Source organism: Heterocephalus glaber, unplaced genomic scaffold (assembly GCF_053883595.1).
Source record: "Heterocephalus glaber isolate CG9 unplaced genomic scaffold, H.glaber_assembly_v1.0 deba00001538, whole genome shotgun sequence".
In the NCBI taxonomy this organism is placed as follows: Eukaryota; Metazoa; Chordata; class Mammalia; order Rodentia; family Bathyergidae; genus Heterocephalus; species Heterocephalus glaber.
The window spans coordinates 40,386,786-40,406,095 of record NW_028258333.1 but is presented as its reverse complement, the minus strand read 5'-3'; the positions used below and the strand labels follow the sequence as shown (position 1 = coordinate 40,406,095).

General features: G+C 38.5%; 1 long non-coding RNA gene and 1 pseudogene across 1 annotated transcript; both read left to right on the top strand.

The window, feature by feature from the left end:
• The first annotated feature begins 101 nt into the window (after positions 1-101).
• LOC101698473 (N-acetylgalactosaminyltransferase 7 pseudogene) lies at positions 102-1,502 on the top strand (annotated as a pseudogene).
• Positions 1,503-5,504: 4,002 nt separating this feature from the next.
• LOC147824581 (uncharacterized) lies at positions 5,505-19,054 on the top strand. The gene is made up of 4 exons (XR_015442291.1): positions 5,505-5,652; positions 7,508-7,822; positions 11,700-11,787; positions 17,866-19,054. It is a non-coding gene; the product is annotated as an uncharacterized LOC147824581 (long non-coding RNA).
• The last annotated feature ends 256 nt before the right edge of the window (positions 19,055-19,310 follow it).

Here is a 19,310-nt window from a genome sequence, read left to right as displayed (position 1 = left end):
GGGGCGGAGGAGAGAGAGCCAGCCGGAGGGGGAAGGAGGGTGGGGAGAGCCCTGGCGAAGGCTGTGCCCGGCGGCTGTGTGTCTCTCACTGCCGGAGGAAGATGAGGCTGAAGATTGGGTTCATCTCACGCAATTTGCTGGTGGTGGGAAGTTTCCTGAGGCTCGTGGTCCTCTGTTCTTCCCTCTCTGCACAGCCTGACGACCGGAGCCCGCTGGGCAGGATGAGGATGTAAGTATTGGCATTACGATGAAAATCTGCTCGCTTCAAGTGTTGCCATTGTCTTCCATAGTGAAGGACGGTCAACCCCCATGAGAACAGTCCACAGTGTAATCAAAAGAACTCCAAGGAAATATTTAGCAGAAATTGTGTTAATTGATGATTTCAGTAATAAAGAACGCTTAAAAGAAAAACTAGATGAATATATTAAGCTGTGGAATGGCCTGGTAAAGGTATTTCGAAACGAGAGAAAGTTTAATTCAAGCACCAAGTATTGGTGCTCAAAAGGCTAAACTTGGACAGGTTTTGATATACCTTGATGCCCACTGTGAAGTGGCAGTTAACTGGTGTGCACCACTTGTAGCTCCCATATCTAAGGACAGGTACCCAGCCATGGATTATTTGCCACTGAACAAGAGTTCTTCTTTGAACTGGGTCTGTATGATCCAGGTCTCCAGATTTGGGGTGGTGAAAACCTCGAGATTTCCTACAAGATATGGCAGTGTGGTGGGAAATTATTATTTGTTCCTTGTTCTTGTGTTGGACACGTATATCGTCTTGAGGGCTAGCAAGGAAATCCTCCAGCCCTGTATGTTGGGTCTTCTCCAACTAAAGAATTATGTTAGAGTTGTAGAGGTTTGGTCGGATGAATATAAAGACTACTTCTATGCTAGTTGTCCTGAATCAAAGGCAATATGGTGATATATCTGAGCTGGAAAAATTCTAAGAAGATCATAACTGTAAAAGTTTCAAGTGGTTCATGGACGAAATAGCTTATGATATCACCTCACACTACCCTCTGCCCCCAAAGAATGTTGACTGGGGAGAAATCAGAGGTTTTGAAACTGCTTACTGCATTGACAGCATGGGAAAAACAAATGGAGGCTTTGTTGAACTTGGACCTTGCCATAGGATGGGAGGGAATCATCTTTTCTGAATCAGTGAAGCAAATCAGCTCATGCAATATGACCAGTGTTTGACAAAAGGGCCTGATGGATCAAAAGTTAGATTACGCACTGTAATCTAAATGAATTTAAGGAATGGCAATACTCTAAGGACCTGCACAGATATACTCAGATTCCTTCAGGGAAGTGCTTAGATCGCTCAGAGTTCCTGCATCAAGTGTTCATCTCCAATTGCAACTCCAGTAAAATGACTCAGAAGTGGGAAATGAATAACATCCACAGTGTTTAGAAAGAAACCAAAAAATCTACCTACTGACAAGTAAATTTATACAGGACTGAAAACCACCTGAAACCTGCTGCAACAATTATTGTTAACTCTGTACAGCTCCCAATCTGGAACCTCCTGATCAGTTTGAAGGACACTGATAAACTGCGATTTTACAATAACATTATCATATGCAGTTTACAAAACTGCTTTTACCTTAAACTTTGTAGATGTTTACATCTTTTTTGTTTTGTTTAAAGATGACATTTGTAACTTGTGCCTTTAACTCTGTTGTGTTAGAATAGAATTAAAAGCTTGTTGTCTTCTTTGGAATTACACTCAGGGGTCTGAAAGGCAGTTTGATTTTTTTTTTTTTAACACACTTGGAAAAAGGTTGGAGCAACCAAACTTCAATATATATCTTGGTGATGATCAACCTGTTGTGTCTTTACTTAATTTTACATCTTTCTGAAGCACTGCCTCAGGGTATTAGCCACGGTGGCCTTCCTTCACAGTCATGCTGCTTTTTTGAAAGGTGAATTTCAATAACACATTTAGTGCCTCTTTCATTTCTTGGTATATTTTTCAAGAGCTTTTGATGAAATTTATAGGCTGATAATGATGAAATGAATTGTCACCTGTGTGGGAAGTACTTATAGCACTCAGAAATGAATTTATGTGCTGCCATTTGGTATGAAGTTGAGTATTGTATAACGAACAAAAAATGACAATATGGAACATCTCAAGGCTATTGCATAGGGTTTGAAGATTGTGTGGCATTAGCTCCCTTACCTACTGGTGTTCTCAATGCCATCTGCCATACCAGCTCTTAGGATAGCAAGTCTTCCAGCTAGAGAAAAAAATTGTCCACGTACATTTGGAATTTACTTTTCCCTCATACCTGTCACTCTAAAAAAAATACAAAAAACTATAAATAATTCTCTGTATTGAAACTTCAAAGGGAGCCTAACAAAGGCAACACAACACCACTATAAACACATCAAAGATTTGTCCTAAGGTAAGAATTTCCATGCCCTTGTTTAATTAAGCCTTACAAAACTCTTGTGCATTACGGCATAAGATGTGCAACCTATGAAGCAGAGTGAATTGCTGTGTCATTTATTATCTTCATCCAAATGCAATTCCATGCACATTTCTTAAAGTTAGAAAGTTGACTATTTAATAATATAGTTCAATAACAAATGTGAACTATTTTCTGTAAGAGTGGATATTAGTTCTCCAGTTTTTCTTAATTTCTTTTTAGGAAATATACTCTTATTAGTATTTTTCCAATGAAAATATTTGTTTGCATTCAAACATTTATTGATACAGTACCTACTATAGGAGAACCAAATATTTCAAATGGTCAATTTGATTTTAATTTCTACATAGTCTTTTATTAGCCCAAATATTAAAATGCCTAAATTCAGTGCTTAAAAAATGTAATGAGGTAGGGAATGGTAATTAAGGATCTTTATCTTATAAACATGGTGTCATTACAATGAAAAGAATTCACAAACTACTTCCAGGGGAAAATATTTTTAATTAATGCTTAAAAAAGAAAAGGCAAGGGCCAGGGATTTAGCTCAGTGGTTCCGGCACCTGCCTCACAGGCTCAAGGACCTGAGTTCGAAAAAAAAAAAGAAAAGGCAAAACCTACATTTGTTTGAAAGGAAAGCCTTCAATTTCTTTCTTCCAAACTTAGTTCTTAAATTTGGAGAGTAAAAGTTAAGCATCGTCAACAGAGTTTTATTTATAATTTTGAATTGTCAATTTGTATTTTGCTACTAATCTGTGATCAGTCATTTTAACATTCACTAATCTTTAGGGATATTTAAAAAGAAATACATTTATATGCTTATATAACTGCAAAATAAATCAGCTATAAAAAAGAAACAATTGGTACTTTAATTACTTGTGTGTTTCACAGATAGGTACCATTTTCCATGTTGAATGGATTATAACCTTGTTATTTATGCATAAGCCTAAGAAAGGTGCCACATGAACTGTGCATGTAATTTTATGGGTAAATTAAATGGGGTTTTTTGTGTGTGTGCAATTTGTTAAGAGAAGATATTCTATGAACATGATTCTATATATTGAAATCAGAAACCTTACCAAACATGAAAAACATCAGAAGCTGCTGTCATAATGACTATTTTCTACTGTAGGCTGCTTTGGAAATAATCCATATCATTGCTTTGTACGTTGATAATATCACTAAGCATTTTTACACATTATATAAATTTGATTTATGCAGAGTTTGATACACTGTATGTTTCTGTAGAAATTGTATAAATATTCAACATTTTATTAGGGTAAATTTGAGAAGCTTATGTATATCTTAATTCTGGGTTGCTTGTTTTTTAGGTGAGAAAAAATAAAATATTGTATTTTAATTCAAACAAACAAAAAAAGGGTAAGACTTGAACCAAACCTTAAAGTTTGGTTCAACTTGGCAAGAGAGAGGGGAAAGGAGTTCAGTTGATTTTCTTATTTGATTTTTACAATTTCCCTTAAGGGTTTTGATTTTGAAACATTTTTGGCCAACTCCTCCATTTTTGGCCAACTCCTCCATTTTTGGCCATCTCCTAGTAAATATATTTTACATCATATATTTTCAAAGTATGTGAAATATACATATGAAATAAAAGTTTGTAATACTCCTTAGCATTTATGAGTTCTGATTATTCCATTCCATTCTGTTCTGTTCTGTTTTATTCCATTCGCTTTTGTTCCATTCCATTAAAAAATTCTGGTTGAGGCTCAGTACATCTCTGACTTAAATCGTAACCATTAAAGTGGATTGAGACACAGACATTTGAAAAACTGCGACTTAAGATAAATACTAGAGTTATTTTAAAGTTAAGATAAACACTAGTAGTGTTTCTGGCCATTTATGTTATTAGTTTTCTATTAGTTCATTAGTTTCTGTTAGTTCATTACTTCATATCCCAAAATACAATGAACTCAGACAACACCTATTTATAGTCTCACAGTTTCTGTGGGGCAGCAATCCAGGCACTGGTTAGCTGAGTGCATCTGCTTCAAAATCTCTCACAATCCTGCAATCAAGGTTCTGGGCAGTCAGACAGAGCTGTAGTCCTGTCTGAAGGCTGGATTCGGGGAGGTGGAGAATTCATTTCCAAGCTCACCATCATGCTTGCTGGCAGGATTCAACTGCCAGTAGACTTTGAGGGCCTCCATTCTTTGCTTACTTCTGGCTGGTGGCCTCCCTTCAGTTCATTCCCATGTGGACCTTTCAGGGCAATTAGCAAGACGGCAGCTGGCTTCCTCAGGGTGAGTATAGAGGACGAGCAAGATTCAGTCAGAGGCCTTTTCACAGTTTCTCTCAGAAGTGATTTCCCATCACTTTTGGTGTATTCTGGTCAGACAAGAGACTCATTATGTCCAGCCCACATGTCAGGGGAGAGGATTATGCAATGGCATCAATACTAAGACGTAAGAACCACTGGGAACCATCTTAGAGGCTATAAATTTAGGTATTTTTGCTTTCCTTGAGGCAGAGGAGTGAATATAATTCATGAAGGAAGCAAAACATGTTAGTTTTCAAAGGCACTGTTCTTATCTCCTGAATCATAGTTCATTCTTTCTTGGTAACAAAAAACTTTAGTACCCTTTAGAGTTTTGATGCTGGTGTAAAGAAAAATATTGAGGCATATTAATAGCAGGATGTTATGCCACACATAATCTAAGGTCTTGCTACTTTTTATTAATTTGTTTTAGTGATTAGAAGATTGGCATTTGGAAAAATAATTTTAAGCTAATGGATTCCTCTCTGTCCTAAGGCTATGTTTTAGTCACATATAGTGTTTTAGGATTGGTCTCATGATCAGCTAGTGACTCACTGATACAGCTGTCCTATACATAGCATCTCCCAGTGTGCTGGCTGCTGTCTAAATAGTAGGAGGAAGAAGGTAGCTTCTAGTAGCAAGAAGCAATAAGAGGCCTAATAGATGTAGAAGAAGATGAAGTTGAGAACTCCAGGCCATTTCTGTAGCATTCACTTTATGAGGAAATAATAGGGCCATTCTTAACCCTGCCTTTGTTTCCATGGTGATTTTTACATGCATTTCAGTCGAGGACCATTGTGCTGAGACACACTGAGAATCTTCTCCTTGTGAGAGCTCCCTAGATTGATTTCAAACAACAGTGCTCACCAGGAGCGCAAGCTGAATTCTAAATAATGACATCAAGACTTTGAGTAGCAGAGGGAGCTGTCATGGAATGGCCAACAAAAAGAAGTAACAAACATTTTGTAAAGAAATTGTTTTCTTTGTCCTAGCAATGACACTGGGGTGTGAGAGAACATTACATCCTTACTGCAATCCTATGTCTAAAGTACTGGAAAAATTTGCCCAGAGCTCCCAGTTTGGGGATAGATTGAGTGGGAAAGAGGATTGAGACATCAAATGCATACTTCTTTTTGTGTTTTTCTGCATATTAACCAAATTATTTAAAACATAGTGTCTTTCACCTGACAGGCCCTTTGTTTTCTCTTAATAAAAAGACATAAGAAGGTAGGGTAAAGCTGAATTGTGAGTTCAAGAAATTGAAGGTCAAAGAAGAATTTTGCATATCTCAAAATTGCTGTTGAAATATACTAAAAATATAGCTGCTATTTTTGAATATATTTTTTAAAAATGATAACATACATGTACTCTTTTATTCTTCATCTTCAATTACTCTTGATCTTTTTTTTTTTTTTTTGAGTAACGGGGATTGAACTCGGGACCTTGTGCTTTTAAGGCAGGCAGTGGCACCACTGAGCTAAATCCCCACCCTACTCTTGATCATTTTTAGTGGGAGGGTCTCAACTTCAGAGTCTTGTCTGATACAGATATTGGTAAATATCTATTCATGAACAAGGTCTTGAGACTCTAAGGACTTTTCTTTTCAGGGGCTCTATTCCTCTCTGCTTGCTTTCCTTCCTCACTTCAGTTTCCTTCCTTTCTTTTCCTATTTCAGTTAAGCCCCTGGTCACTTTCAGTAATATACACGGAAGACTGGATGTCCAAGTGCTGTCAGTGGGGATTTTAGCCTCTAGCTGGGTCTCATGAAACCTCCTGAAGAGTTGCATCAATAGGCATCACCAAGAGGGCAGGGAGGATGGTGAATCTGGGCCTCATAAAGCCCAGGAGTTGGGAAGGGGCTCAGTAATTCCCACACAAGTCCAAGCACTACCAAGCAGTGAAACTCAACCTCTCTTTATCCCGGGTTCTGCCTGTCAGGTGGTTCCACTAATTGAAGTTTCTGTTTGTGTCTTCTTGCTCCCCCACCTCATATTGCTGATTGTCCCTCAATTTTCATTCCATATTCTTTTTTTTATATCAAAATGGTTTTATTTCATAATACTTTTAAAAAATGTTTATTAGTACATGTTTGTAGTAATGAAGTTTACATTCATCTTAGAGAGTAGGTGCATGTGTATAACACATCTTGATGCTTTTTAAATCTGCTTCCTCTCCTCCACCTCCACGTCTCTAAATCTCCTTTCCCCATCTTCATTATTATTTTTATTCCTTTTAGTTCATGTTTACAACATATAATGTTTACACTCACAGTGGGTATTTGGTGCATGTACATGATGTGTCCACTGAGATGCTTTTTTTTTTTTTTTTTTGTTACTGGGGATCAAAATCAGGGCCTTGAGCTTTTGACAAAGGCAGTGGAACCACTGAGCTAAATCCCTGGCTCCCTCCACTGAGATTCTTGATGGAAGATCTAGTGATCTTCTCTCTTCTTATTGATCTTTTTGTGAAATCCACCTTCTGGGTCCAGGATTGAAGACTGGCAGTACGGTATTTGTGCTAGGGAAGATTCCATGGGCAAAATGGTGCCAATTTTGCTGGAATTACTTTCTTTACTGGTGAACTTTCTCTCAAAGGGATTGAAGGTTTCCCACAACCATTTGCCATAAGACAGTGTTGTCTTAAATAAAAATGCCCATGGCTCTATCAGTGAATAACTTGCCTCATGTTTTAATCTGACATAAGAATGATTGCTCATTCATTTTATTATATTTTCTTTTTCTGATCCTTTAATATTCCTTAAAGGAAATATTCAGGTCTGATAGGCAAATTTTATTTCTTTCCTCAGAAAAGAACACCATTACGAGAGAGAAGGCTTAATGGAATTTTTGAAAGCGTAGATGAAACCACTCTAGATTGCTCTAGATTGCTCTGATTTGGTATGTGAGTGAACACCGGACAGGAGACTGAGCAGGGCTTATGCATGGACACTGCTGGACACTGCTGCATCTGTTCCATCCATGAGATCAGACAAACCATCTAAAAGATTTATCTGTTTCCTTGTGAGTGAGTCAGTTTGCTCCTGCTTTCATCATCTCATGTGGTCAGAAGACAACACATCACAGAAGGTCAGGAATGGAAAGTTAGGCATCACAGAGATGAGGTATGCATGGCTGGCTTAAGTTTGGTTCTCCTTGCATTATTGCTTACATGTCTCGCTTTAGGAGTCAACAAAGATACCAATTGGGAATACTTGCTTTCCTTTTGAAAATGACTAATCTGAAGTTTACACATACAACATTTGAAAAAATCACCTATTTCGGGAGGTTTACTAGAGTTTCCTCTCTGACCCAGTTTGAAGTCCTTTGCTGTGTTTTCTGTTTCACTCTGTGAGATTCCGACTGCTATTAAACACCTTCAGTTTAATTTGCTCTAGAGGCCAAAGTCCCAGAATCTGGTCCCTAGCAAGTGACAGAAAGGCCTAAATTGTCTGAGTTGTCCTGAGTGTAACTAGTACCCTACTTCCTCACCAAAGCAAACAGATTTGAGTCCTGCATTCTAAATGTGAGCTCATCTTTATACAGCGAGAGAATAAATTTCTGTGAACTTGTGTTCTACACCTCTATTTATACATCCACATGTTTTCTGCTTCCTTTAAGATAACAAAAATCTGCAGCTGAATCCACAAATTGCTTAAATGACCTCATTTAGTCTTTCTGCTTCGTCCTATTTATAAGATCACATTTAAAGAGTTAAAATGGGGAGACAGGTGCAGATACAGGTGGAAATTCAGATTTGTAGTTGAAAATGCAAAAGAATGAAAAAGCATCTGGGCAAAGAACTGCCTGGTAATAACAAATGATGGCAAAATGGCCAAGGCAGTCTTATGAATCATTTTACATAATACGATTTTGAATTCTGATTTAAAATTAAGGAAGTCATAGGATAAATTTATTTCAAAAAGAGCTTTACAAAACTGATGTTGTTTTAAGTTTCTCATACCACTGAGGTGAGCTATCTCAAGTGCCATCCTTTCTACCCAGGTGTCGTGTGTGGACCAGCAGCTTCAGCCTAAGAGAGAAATTCTCATGAGCAGAGGTTGCAGTTTAACATAAAAGTTTGAGAAGCAATGACTTAACTACTTTGTTAGTTGTTCTCATTATCCGGTCACCTCCATTCCAACTGAATTTGTTTTTTGTCCAATCCAGTCACTCCCTGCTCCGTTGTGTGCCTGGCAAACCAGGCCCACATTTATCTTGGCCATCAAAGTTCAGCATGGTCTCGCCCAGCTCTATTTGTAGTCTTACTTGAATCCTCATACACATTCACTCTCTTCACCCAGGCTGGAATATTTCATTCAACACATTAGTGTGAGTGCCATAGGGTCACAAGTTACTTGCCTTTTCTTATTCTGTGGAATGCTCTCTTTTCCTTGCCTCTCTGTACACGCTAATATCTGGCCAAACCTACCAGGACCATGTCAAGCACTATATCCTTTGTGAAGCTTTTCCACAAATGGAAGGGGTCTTCATTCTCTTTGAACTCTTGTAACATTTTTAGCTCTTTTATAGTATTGTTCTAATTATGGCTTGCTTTATTCATAGAGTGCTTATCAGCGCTTCCCCCTCCTGCTCTATATTGTGAGCTCTTTGAAACATTGGCTATATTTAATCATAATTCTTCTCCTGAAGCTACTAGTTCAGTACCTTGCACACAGTGGAAGTCAGTAACTAAATTCTCAGGCAATATATCCTCATGAAAATAGTCATAGACCAGGCCTCACATATAAGAACAATAATGCTGACTTTCATCTGTATATATTGTGAGCTGGACTTTTAATAGCTGAAGAAAATGTCATTATTCAGTTACCTTTTTGAATTATTGCTTCAGTGACCAAGGACAAGAATAACCTTTTTGACTTTAGAACACCATAAGGGTATTAGTGCTAATATGAAATTAATCCGTGGCTCCTTTTTTTTTTTTTAAAGACAGGATCTCATTATGCAGGTGAGGCTGGCCTTGAACTCACTATGTAGCCCTGGCTGGCCTCAAACTCCAGACGATCGGTCTCCAGCCTCCTGAGTGCTGGGATTACAGGTGTGTGCCACCATGCCCAGCCTGGTTTATCTTTTTTGATGTGGGGTGCTGACCAGGAAAACCACACCAGTGTATGAATCTTGATTCTGCTCTTTCCTATGTTCTCTAATTTGAGCAAGTAATTTGAACTCTATAAGCCCCAGGTTTTTATGTAATAAAACAGGACACAGAAAGCATTTAGCATGGTGCCTGTCACATGAAAAACACGTAACAAACAGTAAATATTTTGATGATATTAAAGATAATGGTGATAATTACGATGGAATGAATGGGACTATGTATTTTATTATTATTATAAAATCATTTGAACTACTAGGTCCTGAGAGTATCAGAATCTGCAGTGTGTAATGTTCATCTTCTATGCTGGGCAATAGTGGGCAGACCTGATTCCCTAGGAGGTATTTCTTACTCTCAGTTGGAGGATTATATTAGTGAGCCATTTGGATACCTGGATATCCAACTCATAAAAAGAAAAGACTTATTTTGGCCACAGCTTATTTTGGTTCCCATCTGTGTCCTATTGGTCCTGTTGCTTTTGGGACTGTGGTATGGCTGCACATCATGGTGGGGCATGTGTGGCAGAGAAAAACTGCTCATCCCTTGGCCAGAGATCAAAAGGAAAGAGAGCATAGGGCCCCCATATGTCCTTCAGAGTACACCTCACTGATCTAAAAACCTCCCCACAGGCCACACCTCTTAAAGGTTTCACCCACCATGGAGAAACCGTGGTTTCTTCCACTATGGCAGAGGACCAAGCCTGTAATACATAGACCTTGGGGACAATTATTCAAACCATAGCAAGAACAGAATTATTCCAGTGTGATATAGCACTATTAACCCAAACATGGAAAAGCAATGATTTTCTTATTTTTCTCTCACATCATTTAAACAGTTCTCTGAATAGTTTATTATTTTTAAGTACTAAATGAAACAACACCTATAGTTTTCAACAGCTTTAAAGTAAGAAAAATCTGTATGAAATAAAATAAATTTTAAAAGTTTATCATCACCATTCTGAACACGGAAAAATGATGAGAATGTAGGAGCAAGATAATTAGATTATGTTATCAACCACACTACTCCCACCTGTGAGGTTGTCATGGTGATGGAGGAGCCAGTTAGCACAGTACAATCTTTTTCTTTCTTGTTTACATTTTCTGTCACCTGTCACAGTGGGAAAAGCAGCAAACCTATTATCCTAGCAATTTTAACATAAATTCTTGATTAAGTCGATGGATTTCCACTTTTGTGGACACCTATCATTAACTAGGACTTCCTTCTTTGATATCTCAGCTTTTAAGTAATTTTCCTTTCTTTTCTGTCCTCTGACGTGTCTCATAGTCTCTGTCCTCCAATCTTTGGTAAACTAAATAATCTTATCTTTCATGTTCATTACCATCTTCTTACTAAATTTCCAACTTTTAAAATACATTATTTAATATTTCCCATGAAATCAATGACTCCACTTCCCCCTGGCTCCATTCAATTTGTTTCTTATGTTAAAATCCAAAAAACTGAAAAGAGGAACACAGATTATTTTTTTTGCTGACAATTCTCACCTAGAAGGGTCTAAAATTAGCTGGGTGCAATGGTGCACACCTGTAATCCCAGCTACTTGGGAGTCAACCTGGGCAACTTTGACTCGATCTCAAAATTAAATAAATTAATAGGTTAACAGGGCTGGAGATATAGCTCCATAGTAGAGTACTTGCTTGACATGTCAGGAACCCTAGGTTCAATCTCAGTCCTAAAGAAAAGGGGTATCACAAATTTTCACTGCCATTGGAGAGGCCTAAGAGTTTGTAAGAAAAGCATTCTTATTGGTTCTAAGTAGAAGAAAGAGAGAATTCTGCGGGATTTTGGAAACCTATTTCCATAGCTTACCATCCATTTCTTCACAGTATCCCTTTTTTCTCTGATGGGTACTTTTCTCTCATTCTTAGACCCCATGATCATGATCGTGTGCTGCTCACTTTCCCCTCTGGAGCCAATTTGCATGAACCCAGTGTTCCAACTAGGGTGGCTGAGCAGGTAAGATGTAAACAGAAGGTGTTGTCTTTCCCCTCCAGTCACCAGGAGACAACTTAGCTGCACGTGAAGCCACCAGAGCGAGAGTAACTAAGACCTTATGATCTGTTGGGCTCAAAAGCAGAGTTGATAGTTCCATGGGCCATTTGAGTTTCTGGCTTCAGCCATTTTGAATTTTGTTTGCATCGCTATGAGCTGACTACTCCTGTCTGGAACAAATAGCTTTGATTCATTCATAGATTTTTTAGTCATGAAAGTTAAGGGGAAAACCTGAATGCTTCTAAATTCCTCACGTGGCTTTTATTACATAGGGATGCTAGGAAAGTTTGACTTTACCCTGTTTCTATAGACTTGTAAACAATTAATACAGTGGTAAAAGCAAGAGCTTTGGAAATAAACCAAAGAACAAACAAACAAAGAAACAAAACTTGTTCTCAAATTCTACTTTTGTAGCTGTATAGCCTTGAGTATATTGCTGAACTTCTCTGATTCTCAGTTTCTGGTTTCTTTACTTGTAAATGTAGTTGTAAGGATGAAGGGAAATGCTGTGATTCTGGTAAAGGGCTTAGCATGTGAGCAAGCCTGGAATGGGTGGGGGTGTGATATTTTGGGAATGTACAAGAGGAAAGTCAGAGTTCCAATGGGTGGGAAGGAGTCTGCCATCTCTTTTTTTTTTTTCCCCCCATTAAGTTTATTGGTACATTTTCGGTATAAAACACAGTTACATTCATCATTGGGATCTTGTACCATTACATGAGTCTCTTGGTTCTTTTTTTTTTTTTTTCCCCTTCCCTTGCCCTCCCTTCACTCCCTCCACCCTTCCCTATTTGCAAAGACCTTGTTTCCATTTTGTTTCCTCTTCTCATATTTTTTCCTTTCCCTTTTTACCCTTCCCCTACCCCTCCCAATTCCCCTGCTCTTTTAGTCCTTTTCTTCCTGTTACACAATATCAGTTATACATATTTAAAATTACAATATAACATCTAGGAGACATTACCACAGATTTTACAGAATTTAAAAGGATATAGAAAGCATATTACAAAAATCTTTTGAAATAAATTTGACAACTTCTAAGAAGTACCTTGGAAGACAAATTAATGAAACTAACTCTGGAGGAAATATAAAATTTGAATAGCACTTATTAAAGAAAGTATATTCCTAGCTTGAAAACCTATCCATATGACAACAGCAGACTCATAAACATTTTAACTGATAAATTATATCAAACAATTAAAGCAGAAAAAAGAAGGAACACTTCTCCCCTCATTTTAGGAAATCAACATTGTGCTAATCCTAAAACTGGATAAAGATAATAGAAGAAGAAAGCATGAACATAGATAGAAATTTGTTTAACAAAACAAACTATTGGAAGTCAGATCTGGCAGTATGTAGAAAGTGGTTTTGTTATAGGGATGGCAGTGTTGGTTCAGCATTGGAAGATCCACCTCCAAAGTCATCATTTTAACAGAGGAAAGGAAAAAGCCATATATATATGATCCTGTCACTAGTTGGAGAAAAAGTATTGGACTAAATTCTACAGCTGTTCATGGTAAAAGCTATCAGGAGACTAGAAGTAGAACAGAACCTTCTCAACAGATTAAAGACATGTACTCCATACTTCCAGCGAGAACACCTTATATAAATGGAGAAGATACAAAGCTTTCTCCTTAAGGTGGGGAACAAGGGCAGATATGCTTACTCTTTATCTGTCCATTAAACTTTGAAACCTAGGCCCCACCAAAATAGTCTGGCAATAAAATGACACAACTAGGATAGGATTGGCACGGCAGAAGCAAAATCTTTATATGTAGATGAAATGATCATCTACAGAGAAAATACTAAGAAATCTCTAGGAGCCCCTAGGACTTGTACTTGAATTTACTAGGATTAGAAAACACTAGGTATATATAAAAATTCAGGTCTGTGTATACTTGCTATAAATGAAGAATTGGATATTGAAATTTAAAAGTTATATAGGAGTACAAAGGACCTAGAAAAGTTAAAAAAAAAAGGACAAAAAACAGTGTTGGAAGACGTTTAGTACCTAATTTTAAGACTTCTTCTAAAGCTACAGTAATCAAGGCAGTGTTGGTACAAGGAAAGACATATAGATCATTTGAATAAAACAGAGACTCTAGAAATAGAACCACACATATATGGTTCACTGAGTTTTGAAAGATTATTTAATATTAGCATTTTATAGAATATAAACTCAATTCAAGAGCTGAGGAAGAGATAGTGTTTTCAGCAAATGGCACTAGAACACCTGGTATCCGTACATAAAAAATTAACCTCAACCCTTTTTTTCCATACATGAAAATAACTTGAAGGGATCTATGAGCCTAAATAAGAAAGCCTGAAAGTATAAAACTTTAAGAAGAAATTATAAGGAAAAATATTTATGAATTCAGGGTAGGCAAGAACTACCTAGGATACAAAAAACATGACGTATAAAAGAAAAAAAATTGATAAATAAGATTCCATCAAAATTTAGAACTTTAAATGACATCATTAAGATGAAAAGTAGTCCTTAAAAAGACCATATTTACAATGCATATAACCTATGACCAGAATATATAAGGAATTCTTAGAGCTCATTAATAGACAACCCAATTAAAAAGTAGACATAAGAAGATGATACATAGCCAGTATAGCACAAGGAATGGTGTGCAACTCTAGAATCAGAAAAATACTAATCAGTACAATAATAAGATTGAATTATACACTCATTAGGGAGATGAAGTTAAAAGTTTTAAAAGCCTTGTCATGACTTTTTCTTTTTGTTGGATTCTCTCCCTTTGTGTTGAATTTGTCATGCCCAATGGATTCATTCTGCTGGGTTTCCTGGGGTTGTGATCCTCATTGTCTTTTCCTAGGGTATTGTCTAAAATTTTTTGGAGTGCCGGTTTGGTATTCATGAAGTTCCTGAGGTGCTCTTTATCATGAAAGTATCTTATTTCTGCATTAATTTTGAAAGATAGTTTTGCAGGGTACATCAATCTGGGTTGGAGGCTGTTTTCCTTTAGGGCTTGAAATACATCACTCCAAGCTCTTCTTGCTTTGAGGGTTTGCATTGAGAAGTCTGCTGTGATTCTGATGGGCTTTCCTTTGTGTGTGATTTGTTTCTTTTCTCTCACTGCTTGTAGAATTTTGTTCTTCTGTTGAATTTCTGGAATCCTAACTATTATATGCCTATGTGTAGATTTTTTTTGATTAAGGCTAGTTGGGGTCCTATATGCCTCACTTATCTGTATGTCAATTTCTTTTCCCCTGCTTGGGAAGTTTTCTGCCATCACTTCTGTGAACAGTTTTTTTATGTCATCTGCACTCTCTCCTCTTTCTTCATTGACTCCAATCAGTCTTATGTTATTGTTCTTTGCATCGTCCAGCAGCTGCTAGATTGATTTCTCGTGTTCCCTTACAATTTTAAAGCAATTTTTCTTTTCCTGGTCACTAATTGCAATCTTATCTTCTATATGTGCAATTCTATCCTCACATTGGTTCATTCTGCTGCACAGACTTTCGATGGAGTTTTTAATCTCTTGGAAATCTGTTTGTGTCTGTTTTATGGATTCCATTTGTTTCCTATGTTGGGATTCCATCATGTTCCTCAGATCCTCTATTTTTTCATCTGTGTCCTCTCTAGATTTATTAATCATGTCTTGTACCATGAGCACAATCTTTTCTGTTATCTGAGTAATTATTTCTGATTTCATTTTTCCCAGATCCTCTTTTGTTGCCAGTTCAGAGAGTCCAGGTGGTTGATTATCAGATTGTTCCATCTGGTTTCCCTTTGGGGCTGCTGTAGGTGATCTGGAACTCTGTTTTTCAGGCTTGTTTATGTGTTTTCTCATTTCCACGGTGTGTGTGTGTGTGTGTGTGTGTGTGTGTGTGTGCTTCTGGTGCCCATGCAGCTCACCTTCTCTGCCCTAGGAGCTTGGGATGGCGGTGGGGGGAGCTTCCTTCCAGGTGGTGGGACTGGCTCACCTTTTCTGGCCCAAGTCTGCCATCTCATAGGACAGGAAGAACCACAGCAGTGACCTCAATATTGAGTCCTGTTTAGAACTCTTGGGTTCACAGCTCACATGTTCTATAGAAGTCTACAACCAGAGTTTTCCTCCAACCACCTAAATCAAACAATGCCACTCTCCTTTTTAAAAGCTTTCAACAGCTACCCATTTTCCAAATCTCTGAACGTTAGAAATAAGATCCTTTTAGGGCCACTGCTAGGCTTCATGTGTCTTTGGGCAATTTTCATACAGAGCTGCAGGGTGGATTGAATGAAGGCTCTTTGTAGAAGAATGCAGAAGCTGTGTGTATACTGGGCCTTGACCCTTGCCTACCTGTAGCTCTCATCTCTTCTCCTATGCATGTAGTCCACCTGCCTCCTCCCTGGTATCATGGGTGTTTCCTACCTCCTTAAAATCTGACAGCTTTCTTTCCTTTGGATCTGTCTTCCACATCTCTAGCTCTGTCTGGAAGCTTTCTCCCTTCTTGGTACCTGGTGAGTCCCTACATTTGTGGCAGTGTGAGCTTTTCCCCTGGGAGCCCTTCCCTGGCCACACATAAGGTAAGCATCTCCTTAGCATTTTGTACTTTCCCTTCCCATAACACGTATCCAATGTTATTACTCTTATAATGGCTTAATGAATTGTTCTATTTCATCTCTAGCCCATTGGATTTCAATACTTGTAGGAATCACACTTAGGAATCTAATTAAAAATGTAAAACTTGGGGCATTTAGCCCCAGGCTTCTACTTCATTTATTCTGGGCCTCTATTTTGTTGTTTGTTTTTTTTCAAAGTAAAAGGTATGAGCATTTAGCCCAGACCTCCAGATTTGAGTCATGGCTCTGCCATTTCCTAATGGTGTGACCTTGGGTAAGGTGATTCATCTGTTTTTCTCTTAGATTTCTCATCTGTGAAAAGGGGATAATAATAATAGATCAAATGTAAGGTTGGTCTGAGAATGAGATTATAACCCATGTAAAGCACTTAGTTCAGTGGCTGGTAAATATCATGCCTGCAATGCACGTTAGCTGTCATTACCAAGATGGCCCTAACAGGGGAGTTGCCTGACCACAGCTTGAGAGGCATAGTGAATGTTTCAAGGTCAGCACTCGGTCTGTGTTGCTCATCTAAGTCCCCAGAACCTAGCACTGTGCCTGGTACTTAGAAGTCACTTAATCAGCTCTTCTCTGACTTCTTTGAACAGTCATTTTCTGCACGAGTCCTTTGGTCCCTCTTCCTAAATTATTGCATATTTTATATCATTCACTAATTTTTGGTGTATGTTATCACCTAAATCATAAGTCTTTCTCAGGTAGTTTTAAACAATCCCCTTGTTAGATCGTGTCATATTTAACCAGTGTCTATTGATGAGACATGAATTGAACTAGCCACAGTTATTTTCCATTACCTCCCAACAGGCATGTACATTAATTTAATCCTTAGATCATCCTTTTGGGCAAGTACTATTTTGTTTACAGATGAGGAGGTGGAAGCATAGAAAGGGAAGGAGGAAAAGTTGGTTAAGAGAATGCAGGTAGTTAATGGGAGAGCAGGGACTTGACCCTAGACCTGTGATGCTGGATGGGGAGCCCTGCAGTGCTTTATTAGCTCTCATCAAAGGCTGAGGGCTAGATGGGTGGAGAATGGTGATATAATCACTTTGCTTTCTGTTTATTTCATTGAGTCCCATATGATGAGCCCGTGCATGTCATCAACTGTGATGTCATCTAGGAAGTCATTAGTTTTCAATGACCTCAGGGCAATTGCCACCAGAAAGAGCTCCCTTGGTCAGTGTCATTAGGGGACACATTAGCACACTTTCACTCCTGGAGCCTTGCCACAGTGCCCCACATGTGGTAGAGTGTGCTGGTTATCATCCAGTATTCATCCTTTCCTTTTTATGGAGTCACAGCAGGTCTAGCCTGGTACCTGGCTGGCAAAGGCCACATTTCCCAGCTCCCCTTGCAGCTTTCTGGCCAATTGGATATGAGAAGTAACGCATGCAATTTCTGGGCCATGCCTCTAAGGAGAAGAATGTATTTCCCTTTCTCATTTTCTTCTTGTTGGACAGATGGTGAAAGTTGTGAGATGGGAGGCACACATTGAAGCTTGGACTCTTGACAACTTTGAGGAACAGAGCTCCAATATCAGCTTGGATTTCACAGGAATGAAATACATGTTTAGATGTTTAAACCACTTTTGGGGGGGCTCTGTGTTATAACACATAAATATAAGCAAGATATCAGGGGCTACTCAGCTTTTGGAAAAATCATAATCTAACCTCAATTTCCCTAGAAAAATCTTTTTTTCCCCCTCCTTGAATTGGCCCTTTCATGTTCCTTTTACTAGTTGTAGCTATTATCCCTTCTTTTTTGCCAGCTGTACCCTCAGAATGCTCATACCCTCAGTTGTCCCCATTGAGAATGCCATTCTTCCAACTCTCTGTACATTTCAGTTCCCTGAACTCTACTGCTTTTGGTGTGTGGCTGAGACTGAGCCCACATGTATTGAGGAAATGAGGACTAAGCTGAGACTCAGGCAAGCTCTAGAGATGATACTGAGCAGGACAGGGGATAAAAGCCAACTGTCAGATGAAGTTGAGAATCAAATATTTGTTTACAAGGAGGAGCCAGGGAACAGGAAGAAATGGAGGTCAATACAGAACTGGACTCAAAAGCCAGGCAGATACATAAAAACAGAGATAAAGGAGAGTGTGGAAGTTAAATGCAGCAGGGTTGGTGAAAGTAAAGTGTGCAATCCGGAGAGGGAAAACAGATGCAACAGAAAAAAATGAAGAACACTTTGGGACTAAGAGGAAATTCCCTCACACGGAAAACACCTCAGAGTTTGCCTTTTGTAGCAGGAACCCATTGCTGACTGACACCGAGACCCACCTAGAGCTCAACATAGCAGCTCACAGATCCTGACCTGGCCTCTTGGAACTGCCTACGTGAACACATCACAGCCTCCCTCCTCCAAAGGACACTACCATGCTGTGGACCGTCCCACGCACTGAGTCCCTCAACCTCCCTTCCAGTCTGTTGTTCCTTTCTCCACGAGTTAGAGAGAACTCTGTAGTGGTGGGCTGAAGGTGTGTCCCAGGCATTTCTGGAACTTTTTGCACTCCCTCATCCCTGATGTTATCTGTGCAGAGCAGCAGACAATTGGACCAGTGATTTCCCTCCAGAAGAGCCCTTAATGGTTGATTATTCCCGATGGCTGCTGCACATCAGCCAGCTCTGGCTTTCTGGTCTCGCAAAAGATCCTATAAGGAATCTAATTTCATTTCTTTCTTTTTTGCTTAAAATAGTAAGAGTGGATTATATTGTTTGCAACTAAATGTCCTTCCTGATATCTCCAGCTGTTGTATACTCTTTTATATCTACTGTTATCTCTTGCCTTTACAGCTATAGTGTAAGAAAATTGTAGATAGACACTATGTTTTATCCTCTTTTTGAATCATTTATTGTCCCTTTCACAGTGCTGGGTACACAATAGGTACTCAGAAATATTTGT